Genomic DNA, 12137 nt, shown 5'->3' with positions numbered 1-12137 from the left:
AAGAGCTACGTAACTGCAATGCTCGATCTCTCTGTTCTTGCCTTGTTCCATTCTCAGTACCAATAAATTGAATTTTTGTGACTATCCTTTGTGATGTTTTACAAAATTATTGAAGCCCATTATCCAAGAACATAGAGGATTTGAACTGGCAAATTTCTCATTCCCTGCGCTTCATATACCATAGGTCAGAATTTGGTGACCTAGCTCATTTGGTTCAGTCTTGCATTTTATGAAACTGATGAGTTATTTGCAGTTAGTTTCTTATTTCCAAAAAAAAAATGACATTAATGTAGCAAGTTAACCCCTAAAGTTTGGGTAAACTATGCAAGGTTAAAAGCTTGCTGCATTATGTACTGCATTATATACTGAAGAGTTTTATGATTAATCTTGAAATAAGATAATGCAATTATTAACTTCCAGGTTTTAAAATCATAATTGTTTCTACATGTGCCAAAGGAACATATCTTCCTCTGCATCAAACTGTATATCACCCGGGGTAAAAAGTAAAGGTTTGCAGACATCAGTGCCATTAGACAAACCAAAATTAAAGATCTTATGTGACCTAGTAGAGAGCCAAGCCATATTCCTGGATAGGTTGATGCATTAAAGAAAATAAAAGATTTGCATTTATACAAGCATCCTTTATAGCCCCAGGGTGTTTTGCAGCAAATGAATTACTTTGGAAGTGCTGCCACCGTTTTAATGTAGAAAAAAATCAGCAGCCAATTTACATGCAGCAAGCTTCCACAAACTGCAATGTGATAATGACCAGATAATTATTTTTAATGATGTAGTTTGAAGGATAAATGTTGGCCCAAGCACCAGGAGACCTCCCCTGCTCTTCAAAGATTGTCACGGAATCTTTTACATCCACCTTTGAGGACATACAGGACCCTAATTTAATGTCGCATCCAAAAGACAGCACCTCAGATGGTGCAACACTCCCTCAGTACTACACTGGAGTGCCAGCTCAGCATTATGTACTCAGTTTTGGACTTTGTAAGTGCAAAAATAAAAGAAAATCAGTTTTCTGGCCCTGATTGCTACAGAGTGGCTCCCCTCTTATCCCTTGATTGAACAATGGCAGCGAATGGAACTGGGTTTTCTGGCCTTTGCTGTTTAGTATATGGGTGAAAATCACAGCAAAAATGTCCCTTACTCAATGGCTTTGTGAACCTTAGCTCCTCTAGTGAAACACTATCACAAGTTTGCAACAAAGCCAATGCACCTGCTGATATCCTATGCACTGGGAACCAAATAAACACATGACTCACTGCCAAAGGTGAGAGGCAAGGGTGAAACAAAGAGGAAAACTTAAAATGAAGAATTTAGGAACATATTTCAGTGATACTCAATTTTATATTACATTGCATTTTTTGAGAAGGTAAAGTTCCCTTCTCCTCTGCGCCCCCCCCTCCCCTCCATTTACATCGTCTACACTAATCACAGGCAGCTGCCTATATCAGGTAAATGGCACTAAGCTTGTGCCATTTCCACTGAAGTCAACAGCAAAAGTGCCTCAATGTATTGAGCATGCTGACTATTTTGGGCAATTCAAAGTGTGATTAAGCACTACTATCTATTCACCCGAGTTGAGTGGCTCATTACTGCAGTGCCACTGTTTGTATCTGGGTTGAATTGCCAGTCTGGAGCTTTTCAGAAGAGCACAAATCAATGATCAACAGTCATTCTCTTTGATGGTCAGTGTGATGATCAGAGGTCTTCTGTAGGCACAAGAATGGATGGTAGGTTATGCTTGGTGATCTGGTTGTTTTGTTCTAACATACCAGGAGCTGTGCCCTTTACAGGGCTAGATAGAGAAATAATGACCTGTGGTCCTTTTAATGTAGCAGCACAAGTTTGCCTTTTTTTGCATATGTAAATTTATTCATTTCTCAGAATTTATTTTTGCTCTCCAAGCAATTTTCACACGGATCCCTTGCTGGGATACGGATACAGAATAAATCAATTGTAATAACCTTATGAAGAACCTCCCATTATGATTATCCAGAACCCAGACCACCAGGTAGAATATTAAGGTGGGAAATTTCCGTTGACATCAAAACAGTACAATGACAGAGAAATTACTCAAAACTGACACAAGCACTTGAGAAGGATAATTTATGCAGTTTAAGCAAACTGCCCAGTAGCACTTTTGAAGTTGCATGTCTCTGTCCATGTCATGTCAGTCTTACCAGCCAACATAGAAAATAAGTAGGCCATATTTTATTCTGTCAACAGGCTGGAAGACACTTGGGGGGGGGGAAAAAAGAGAAGGGAGGGAGGGAGACCCCGCCACAGCCCTCCATCAGACCCCCGTTGCTATCATACAGCAGGCACCCAATTAAGAGCCCTCCGTTGGGTGCACCGTCCCTTTAAAAGGACAAGCTCCTGCCTCCAGAGCTGCCAGCCAAATCGGAGGGCTGACAGCTTTACAGTGCCACCAGAAACAGTGGACACTGCCACTACTGCAGGAGGACCTGTAGTCCCGAACAATGGACATGACCCCGGGACAGGCAAGTGAAGTCGGGGGTCGCTGGAACCATTTAGGTAGGCCCCAGTGATGGGGTGCTGGGGGGTGGGGGGGGTGGTGTTGGTAAGGGTGTGGGATGGCCAATGTCACTGGGGGAGGGGAGGCCTCCAGGGCCTTGGATTGCCACGAAGAAGGGACCACTAACCCAACCCTGCTAGGAGGCCACCAGGCTTTACCTGGCAGTGTCTCCCCATGGCAACGGGTCCTTCCACCTTCAACAAAATGGGTGGAGGCAGAAGAGGCCCTCAAGCGGCCATTAATTGACCTCTTAAGGGCCTCAATTGGTCTGGGGCAGGAAGGCCGGCCTTGGCCTTCCCCGCCCAGGACAAAATGCCAAGGGGCCCAGGTGACATCAGGAATGGTGCCCGCCATTGTGTATCCCCCCCCCACCCACCTCCGTGCCCATCTCCAAGGGCAGCACAAAATCCTGCCCAGACATTCCATCCAGCTGAGATTAAACAATAAAAGTGCAGAGTTTAATTCATTGAATTACCAATTTACTTTTATGATTTCAGGTATTGAAAGTACAAATATTACAAACTAGTCATCAGGTACCTTGTCTCAAATTGTTTATTCTGTAACCAAATCCAAATGATGTTGTACAAATACTAGTTGCAGACCTCTCACTTTTGATGCTCGTAGGTAAGCCAAATTTTTTTTTTTATTCATTCATGGGATGTGGGCGTCACTGGCCAGGCCAGCATTTATTGCCCATTCCTAATTGCCCTCGAGAAGGTGGCGGTGAGCTGCCTTCTTGAACTGCTGCAGTCCATGGGGGGTTGGTACACCCACAGTGCTAGCTGTTAGATACAACTTAAGTGGCTTGCTCGGCCATTTCAGAGGGCATGCAAGAGTTAACCACATTATTGTGGGTCTGGAGTCACATGTAAGCCAGACCAGGTAAGGACAGCAGATTTCCTTCCCTAAAGGACATTAGTGAATCAGATGGATTTCACAACAATCGACAATGGTTTCATGGCCATCATTAGACTAGCTTTTTAATTCCAGATTTATTATTTGAATTCAAATTCCATCTTCTGCTGTGGTGGGATTTTAACCCATGTCCCCAGAGCAATACCCTGGGTCTCTGGTTTACTAGTCCAGTGACAATACCACTACACCACCACCTCCCCCAAATAAGTCACCATAATAGGATTTCAACATTAATTTTGCCTTATGAAATATTTCAGATTCACAATTTTTCTATGAAATTAATATGAAACAATCGTAATTGATTTTGATTAAACTGTCCTGTAGGGAACTGTGACTGTTTAAGAACTAAGCAGTGGCAAATGAGCAGATTTGCCTGCCAAGACATTATGCAAGAGTCGCAAAGCAATAGAAAGTTCAAAATGGCAATGGTGAATTATTTGTATTCCTTTCATGTTATGACCTGTGTGGCACTGCTTTTCATTTGTAAATTGGGATTACTTGCAAACCTACCAACCCAAGAACAGGTTATCAAAAAAACAGAATGAACAGTTCCCATCCAAGTGGCACGTCATGTCTCTTAACATATAAATAACCTGAAGTGACACAGAAAAGGAGAACATTGTGTATAAAAAGTGGAACTAAGTGGTACTAATAAAAAAAAGGAAAGAATGGCTGACTCAAGTGCTTTAGAAGTAGAGACATCCTATAAAGAAAAAGTACATTCTCCATCACTGTACCAAAGTAAGCTGAAAAGTGTCTTGGATTTTAACACTGGAGAAAATGGGAAGATTTCTCAAACAAATATGAAAGATGTGAATGTGTGCATGACTTTGCACAGAAGATAAAGCCCAATGTATTTAAAACACTTCTTTTAAATGCTTATTGGTTTCCCCATTTACTGGTTTTATACTTTTATTAGTTCTTTTATTTAAAAGTTGAGAAAGAAAAACAAAAATTAAGGAAAGGCAAAATGCCAAGAAAGGTTAACTGCTAGAATAGCAATAGAGACATTATCAAAGTGAAATGTGAGCTAAAGAAAGGGACAGACATCAAGACAACAAACATTTAACAAAACAAGGCAAGGTTTAATTAACTGCAACTTTGATATACAATGTTTCCCTCAGAGTATCTCAAACCAAAATTCAAGATGGTTGCATATATTTTGTCATCCAGTGGAGCCATGTTGTTCTACAAGTGCCTTGTACAAATGGAAGTTGTTGCTTTAATGAACCATCAACTCCAATACTTCTGGAGCCACCCAAGAACCACATCAGGAACAGAGATTCAGACGGCAGCAAATAGGCTGGGTCCAGTAGATGCAGTCCAGGCTTAAGCCTTTTTGTGCTGCTTGAATAAAACTTGAATTCTGCTGCCCAGCAGATGGCTCTACACATATGCTGAGCTCAGAGCTCCACATGCAGGTAGATTTTTTTTTAAATACAAGAATTCCAAGGATCCTCCAGGTACTTTTTCCTCACAATTTAGTATCAAACTAAAGTGGTGCCAGACTACTGCTTATGGGAAGGAGTCTCATTTCGCTTTGCTCCAGAATCATATCAGCACATAACTCCACATTTACATTACAATTTTACAGTTGGCGTGAAGCAGAAACATAAAAATGATAGGTTTCATGTACCTGAAGGCTTAACCACAGGTAGCAGTGTGTCATCACAGGCAAAAAAGACAACCACAGGACATCTTTTTTCATGTCCATGGAAAAGCCAAGTGTTCAGTCCGCCCATTCAGTCCAAGGGATTCTGCATTCCTGGCCTGTATGGACATCAGGGCAGGCCTGCAACCAGTATGACACAAAGAATGGTGCCGTAGTAATTAGTGTAGCTGGCAGCATAAAATTATAAGACATTCATAAATTAAGTGGGCAAAACTGTGGCAGATGGATTTCAACACAAGTGTAAGGTCATCCATTTTGGACCAAGAAAAGATAGATCTAAATATAATTTGAATGGTGGAAAGCTAGGAAGTGGAGGTTCAAAGACATTTAGGGGTCCACATTAAAATGTAGTAATCAGGTACAAAAAATAATCAAAAGATTAGTAGAATGTAGACTTTATAACTAGAGAGCTAGAATATAAAAGGAGAAGTTTTGCTACAGTTCTACAAAGCCCTGGTTAGACCACGCTGTAACACAAGGTGTACAGTTTGGCAAGGATATGTTGGCCTTGAAAGGGGTGCAGTGCAGATTTACCAAAATGTTATCAAGGCTCCAAGGGTTAGATTACAAGGAGGAATTACATAAACTAGGTTTGCATTCCTGAAATATGGAACATTAAGTGGTGATCTGATGGAAGATTTTTTTTTAAAAAGGCATTTGAAAGAATTCATCAGTCAACGAGAGAGAAAATTTCCACTAGTGGGGAGAAATCCAGAACAAGGAAATATAACCTTAAAACTCAAGCCAAGCTATTCAGCAGAGAAGTTAAGAAACACTTCTTTACAAAGGATGTAGAAGTGTGCAACTCTCTCCCACAAAAAGCAGTAGATGCTATTAATAATTTTAAATCTGAGATCAATAAGTTTTTGCTAGCCCAAGGTATTAAGGGATATGGAGCCAAGGCAGGTGGATCAAGTTAAGACATGAATATAGGAGGTATGATCAGTCAGTTTGCAGATGACACGAAAATTGGTGGTGGTGTTGTAAATAGCGAGGAGAAAATCCTTAGATTACAGGGAGATATAGATGGGCTGGTAAGATGGGAGGAGCAGTGGCAAATGGAATTTAATCCTGAAAACTGCGAGGGTAATGCATTTTAGGAGGACTAACAAGGCAAGGGAACACACAATCGATGGTAGGACCCTAGGAAGTACAGAAAGTCAGAAGGACCTTTGGTGTACTTGTCCATAGATCACTGAAGGCAGCAGCACAGGTAGGTAAGGTGGTTAGGAAGGCATATGGGATGCTTGCCTTTATTAGCCGAGGCATAGAATACAACAGCAGGGAGGTTATGATGGAGCTATATAAAATGCTAGTTAGGCCACAGCTGTAGTACTGTGTACAGTTCTGGTCACCACACTAGAAGAAGGATGTGACTGCACTGGAGAGGGTGTTGAGGAGATTCACTAGGATGTTGCCTGCGCTGGAGCATTTCAGCTATGAAGAGAGACTGAAGAGGCTAGGGTTGTTTTCCTTGGAGCAGAGAAGGCTGAGGGGGGACATGATTGAGGTGTACAAGATTATGAGGGGCATTGATAGGCGAGATAGGAGGAAACTTTTTCCCTTAGCGGAGGGGTCAAGAACCAGGGCGCATAGATTTAGGGTAAGGGGCAGGAGGTTTAGGGGAGATTTGAGGAAACTTTTTTCACCCAGAAAGTGGTTGGAATCTGGAACGCACTGCCTGAAGAGGTGGTGGAGGCAGAAACCCTCACAACACTTAAGTATTTAGATGAGCACTTAAAATGCTATAGCATACAGAGCTACGGTCCAAGTGCAGGAATATGGGATTAGAATAGTTGGGTGCTGTATGGCCTGCACAGACACGATGGGCCGAAGGGCCTGTTTCTGTGCTGTATAACTTTATGACTATAAACATCAGTCGTAAACTCATTGAATAGCAGAACAGACCTAAGAGGCAGAATGGCCTATTTCCATTCCTGTAAGTGTCAAGGTGGTCTAAGGGCAAAGTGAAGTGATAGAAGACTGCCCCCTCCAATTTGCTCTGGTGTCAAGTCAAACCCCTGACTCTGAATTTACACCAAAACATGCTTGCACTGATGCTAAAGTTGTAGTTGCATGAAAATATGTTTTGAGGATAGGTGGGAAACATACAATATGATAGTAGAGGATACACTGGTTACAACTGATAAATCAGTTAGAAACATAGAAAAATAGTAGGCCCTTCGAGCCTGCTCTGCCATTCATTATGATTATGGCTGATCATCCAACTCAGTAACCTGTTCCCGCTTTGCCCCCATATCCTTTGATCCCTTTCGCCCCAAGATCTATATCTAACTCCTCTTGAAAACATACAATGTTTTGGTCTCAACTGCTTTCTGTGGTAACGAATTCCACAGGCTCACCACTCTCTGGGTGAAGAAATTTCTCCTCGCCTCAGTCCTGAAAGGTTTACCCCGTATCCTTAGACGATGACCCCTGGTTATGGACTACCCCACCATCGGAAACATCTGCCCTGTCAAGTCCTGTTAGAATTTTAGGTTTCTATGAGATCCCCCCTCACTCTTCTGAACTCCAGCGAATATAATCCTAACCAACTCAATCTCTCCTCATAAGTCAGTCCCACCACCCCAGGAATCAGTCTGGTAAACATTCACTGCACTCCCTCTATAGCAAGAGCATCCTTCCTCAGATAAGGAGACCAAAACTGCACACAATATTCCAGGTGTGGCCTCACCAAAACCCTGTATAATTGCAGCAAGACATCCCTGCTCCTGTACTCGAATCCTCTCGCTACGAAGGCCAACATACCATTTGCCTTTTTTACCGCCTGTTGCACCTGCATGCTTACCTTCAGCGACTGGTGTACAAGAACACCCAGGTCTCATTGCATACTCCCCTCTCAGTTTGTAGCCGTTCAGATAATAATCTGCCTTCCTGTTTTTGCTACCAAAGTGGATAACCTCACATTTATCCACATTATACTGCATCTGCCATGCATTTGCCCACTCACTCAACCTGTCCAAGTCACCCTGAAGCCTCTCTGCATCCTCCTCACAACTCACCCTCCCACCCAGTTTTTTGTCATTGGCAAATTTGGAGATATTACATTTAGTTCGCTCATCTAAATCAATATATATTGTGAATAGCTGGGATCCTGGCACCAATCCCTGCGGTACCCCACTAGTCACTGCCTGTCAATCGGAAAACGACCCGTTTATTCCTACTCTTTGTTTCCTGTCTGGCAACCAATTTTCTATCGATCGCAATACACTACCCCCAATCCCATGCTCTTTAATTTTACATGCTAATCTCTTACGTGGGACTTTGTTGAAAGCCTTCTGAAAGTCCAAATAAACCATATCCACTGGCTCCCCCTCATCAACTTTACTCATTACACTCTCAAAGAATTCTGAGAGATTTGTCAAGCGTGATTTCCCTTTTGTAAATCTATGCTGACTCTGTCCGATTCTACCACTGTTCTCTAAGTGCTCTGCTATAAAATCTTTGATAATGGACTCTAGAATTTTCCCCACTATCGAAGTCAGGCTAACTGGTCTATAATTCCCTGTTTTCTCTCTACCTCCCTTTTTAAATAGTGGGGTTACATTAGCTACCCTCCAATCTGCAGGAACTGTTCCAGAGTCTATAGAATCTTGGAAGATGACCACCAATGCATCCACTATTTCTACGGACACTTCCTTAAGTACTCTGGGATGTAAATTATCAGGCTATGGGAATTTATCAGCCTTCAATCCCATCAATTTCCCCAACACCATTTCTCTACTAATACTGATTTCCTTCAGTTTCTCCCTCTCACGAAACCCTGTGATCCCCAACATTTCTGGTATGATATTTGTGTCCTCCTTTGTGAAGACAGAACCAAAGTATGCATTTAGTTGGTCAGCCATTTCTTTGTTCCCCATAATAAATTCCCCTGTTTCTGACTGTAAGGGACCTACATTTGTCTTCACCAATCTTTTTCTCTTCACATAACTGGAAAGAAGAAAACCCACTTTAAAAATATTGGGGAGAATAAATGTACTCCTTTCTGGATTCAATCCCAACACTTTTTTCTACCTTGCATCCTGACAAGATAGGTAAAACAGAGAAAAAACAAATCACAAATAATACCCTCACTCCCCAACTGTTAATTACGCTACTACCTATAATGTTACTGCCTGTTTCATCCCTGTCACTCAACTATCAAACCCAATAGACATGGAGCAGTGTCCATCCTACAGCACCCTAACCCTGTAATCTGGTGATAAAGCCCAGGCAACATAATCCTATCCATGCTCATATTCCTTATTTGCCATGTTTGAATTTGGTGGGTGTAGTGGTTTGTTGATACTCAAGACATAGTGATAGAGTTACACAGCACAGAAACAGGCCCTTCAGCCCATCATGTCCGTGCCAGCCATCAAGCACCTATCTATTTGAATCCCATTTTCCAGCACTTGGCCCATAGACTTGTATGCTATGGCATTTCAAGTGCTCATCTAAATACTTTTTAAATGTTGTGAGGGTTCCTGCCTCTACCGCCCCGTCAGGCAGTGTGTTCCAGATTTCAACCACCCTCAGTGAAATTTTTTTTCCTCAAATCCCTTCTAAACCTCCTGCCTCTTACCTTAAATCTATGCCCCCTTATTATGGACACCTCTGCTAAGGGAAAAAGTTTCTTCCTATCTACCCTATCTATACCCCTCATAATTTTGTGTAACTCAATCATGTCCCCCCTCAGCCTTCTCTGCTCTAAGGAAAACAACCCTAGCCCATCCAGTCTCTCTTCATAGTTGAAATGCTCCAGCCCAGGCAACATCCTGGTGAATCTCCTCAACACCCTCTCCAATGCAATCACTGATAGTGAGGCGACCAGAACTGTACACAGTACTCCAGCTGTGGCCTAACTAGCATTTGTGGATAAAATTTATCAGCAATTTAGGATACATGCCAATTAAAAGGAATGAAAAATAGTTTAGAGCACAAAAGACAACTATTTGATCCATCTAGTCTATGCTGGCTCTTTGCTACAACAATTCAAAACAAATTTCAATCATACTCTCTCCCAATAGCCCTGCATCTTCCAATTCAAATACACATTTAATCTCCCCTTAAAATATGCTTTCCTCAACTAACCCCTCCAGCAAAGCAGCCCATGATCTAAAGCCTTTTTGCATGAAGAAATTTCTCCTCACTTTCCCCATCTTATTCCTAATGACAATTTAAAATTGATGACCTTTCACTCCCCAACCAGAACCTTTCCCTACTCACTCACAGACCTTCATAATTTTTGCTTGTGGACTTTTGTACTTCGATATAAATAATCTAAGTATCTAAAGTGTCCTCCAAACTATGACTGATCACTCCTAGCATCATTCCGGTGAATTTATACTCAACACCCTTTATGGCATTCATGGCCCTTCTACAATGGAGTGCCCAAACCCCACACACAGGCCTCTCTCTAACTGTAACTTCAACATATCCCTAGAAATAGGAATTTAACTTTGTAACCAGACAAAAACTTGGGTTCCTTTGCATTACGCACTAAAAAAAAAACTGAACTTCAATATTTAGCCGCCTGTTCGAGCCCTGCAATGCCCCAGCCACCGCCCCACTCGCTCCTGTTTAAAGACTGTAACAAAGTAGCCAGACTAGCAACAATGTGGCGCCGCCTGGAACCGGGCCTCCCGGCCACAGAACTCCGGGTTACTGAAAAGAAATGTGCACCATAACAGGACCAACACACAGAGGACGGATTTTGAAAGTCTGAGAGCTTTGCTTTCAGTGAGAGACAGGCTGCTCCCGGCTGACGGTTTACCTTTCACCGGCCTTTTCCACTCACCATCTGCACTGCACCTTCCCCAGGAAGCTGCGGCTCATTCAACCCCCTTGACAGCCGGAAGTAACGCCCACCCTCTCCGGGATAACTCTGCTCTGTATTTACTGCATTCTGTTTAAATACCCCGGGGTTCTTAGAACCTTAGAAATTTACAGCACAGAAGGAGACCATTTAGCCCATTGTGTCTGTGCTGGCCGAAATTTTCCAGCTCTTGATCCATAGCCTTTTAGGTTGCAGCACTTCAAGTGTTTTTTTTAATATGATAAGAGTTTCTGCATTAACTACCCTTTCAGGCTGTGAGTTCCAGACCCCCACTTTCCTCTGGCTGAAAAAAATTATCCTCAACTCCCCTTTAATCCTTCTGCCAATCACTTTAAATCGATGTCTCCTGGTTATGGACCTCTGCGAACCGAACAGACCCTTCTTTTCCACTCTATCTAAGCTCCTCAATTTTAATCACCTCAATTAAATCTCCCCTCTGCCTCCTCTGTTGCGAAGAAAGCGACCCCAGCCTTTCCAGCGTTTCCTCATGGCTAATATTCTCCAGTCCTGGCGATATAAGAACATAAGGCATAGGAGTACGAGTAGACCTTATGGCCGGTGAGCCTGCTCCACCATTCAATATGATCATTGCTGATCTTCAGCTTGAACCCCACTTTTCTGCCCACTCCCCATATCCCTTGATTCCCTGAGAGTCCAAAAATCTGTCTAACTCAACCTTAAATATATTCAGTGATGGAGCATCTACACCCGCTGGGGTAGAGAATTCCAAAGATTCATCACCCATTGAGTGAAGAAATTTCTCCTCATCTCGGTCCTAAATGATCAGCCCCTTAACCTGAGACTGTGCTTTTGTGTTCTCGATTCCCCAGCCAGGGGAAGCAACCTCTCAGTGTCTACCATGTCAAGCATCTTCAGAATTTTGTATAATTCAATGAAATCACCTCTCATTCTTCTAAACTCTAGAGAATATAGACCCAATTTACTCAGCCTCTCATCATAGGGCAACCCTCTCATTTCAGGGACCAATCTAGTGAACCTTTGCTGTACCACCTCCAGTGCAAGTATATCCTTCCTTAAATATAAAGAACAAAACTGTGTGCAGTACTCCAGATGTGGTCTCATCAAAGCCCTGTAAAACTGGTAGCAAGACCTCTTTATTCTTGTACTCCAATCCCCTTGCAATAAAGGCCAACATG

General features: G+C 42.5%; 1 protein-coding gene across 4 annotated transcripts in view; it reads right to left on the bottom strand.

The window, feature by feature from the left end:
* The window catches only part of manbal (mannosidase beta like), a 54878-nt gene extending 43886 nt beyond the window's left edge, over positions 1 to 10992 (bottom strand). Inside the window, exons 1-2 of one of the 4 annotated variants that reach the window (XM_068048415.1) lie at positions 10918 to 10985; positions 5103 to 5258 (exon numbers count right to left, since the gene is read on the bottom strand). The gene's annotated coding sequence lies outside the window, so the exon portion shown is untranslated. Of the gene's footprint in view, positions 1 to 5102; positions 5259 to 10917 lie in introns of all 4 variants that reach the window. The other 3 variants (XM_068048417.1, XM_068048418.1, XM_068048416.1) reach the window with 3 other exon arrangements.
* Positions 10993 to 12137: the final 1145 nt, after the last annotated feature.

Source organism: Heterodontus francisci, chromosome 16 (assembly GCF_036365525.1).
Source record: "Heterodontus francisci isolate sHetFra1 chromosome 16, sHetFra1.hap1, whole genome shotgun sequence".
NCBI lineage: Eukaryota > Metazoa > Chordata > Chondrichthyes > Heterodontiformes > Heterodontidae > Heterodontus > Heterodontus francisci.
Note: the sequence above shows the minus strand (reverse complement) of the source record. Positions and strands in the feature narration are given on the sequence as shown.